The sequence below is a fragment of the Octopus bimaculoides genome, chromosome 9 (assembly GCF_001194135.2).
Source record: "Octopus bimaculoides isolate UCB-OBI-ISO-001 chromosome 9, ASM119413v2, whole genome shotgun sequence".
Taxonomy (NCBI): domain Eukaryota; kingdom Metazoa; phylum Mollusca; class Cephalopoda; order Octopoda; family Octopodidae; genus Octopus; species Octopus bimaculoides.
The window spans coordinates 54,026,580-54,027,531 of record NC_068989.1 but is presented as its reverse complement, the minus strand read 5'-3'; the positions used below and the strand labels follow the sequence as shown (position 1 = coordinate 54,027,531).

The 952-nt window shown below is 40.3% G+C and overlaps 1 protein-coding gene across 3 annotated transcripts in view; it reads left to right on the top strand.

Moving 5' to 3' along the window:
* LOC106868077 (pituitary homeobox x) overlaps nt 1–952 on the top strand; it is a 288,993-nt gene that overhangs the window by 37,484 nt on the left and 250,557 nt on the right. The gene's annotated exons all lie outside the window — the stretch shown is intronic.

Sequence of the window (952 nt, the reverse complement as noted above, 5' to 3'; positions counted from 1 at the left end):
ATATATATATATATATATATATATATATATATATATATAGTACCCCCTTAATGAGGTTGCCGTCAGTAAGCCCATAAATAAGTCTACATAGGGTGTGGTGTTTACTGTATTTAAAAATAAACTCTTCCGATTCACGAGGCCTTGTGTTTAGAATATTTTACTCATTAAGCTCTTAGAAAGTTGTTTATTAATGTGATTTGATCTCACGACGTAGGTCTCCTTGTTGTGGGTCACATGTTTAAAAATATCGAGTGTTTTGATATCGTTACCTCCTGATGTTGTTTCGATCCACGTACGCTTTGATTGAATTGACCTCCGTGAGAGTAAACTTGTTCCAGCTGTGACCGCCCCATCTTTTTATTTACATATCTGAGTATGTTTGTACGTGTATATATATGTGAGTGTGTATACATATATACTTACATACATGTATGTATGGTTATGTGCGTATGTGCACGCGCGTGTGTGTACGTATGTATGTATGTATATCTATATGATTACTACATTAGGAGTTTAGATTCTTCGAGAGATATGAATGAAGTTGTTGATATTTTTTGACAGTGACATTCGGTGACGATGAAGCTATAAAATAGTAACAGTATTGTTGTTGTTGGCACTCCGTCGGTTACGACGTCGAGGGTTCCAGTTCATCCGATCAACGGAACGGCCTGCTCGTGAAATTAACGTGCAAGTGGCTGAGCACTCCACAGATACGTGTACCCTTAACGTAGTTCTCGGGGATATTCAGCGTGACACAGTGTGACAAGGCTGGCCCCTTTGAATTATAGGCACAACAGAAACAGGAAGTAAGAATGAGAGAAAGTTGTGGTGAAAGAGTACAGCAGGGTTCGCCACCATCCCCTGCCGGAGCCTCGTGGAGCTTTTAGGTGTTTTCGCTCAATAAACACTCACAACGCCCGGTATGGGAATCGAAACCGCGATCCTATGACCG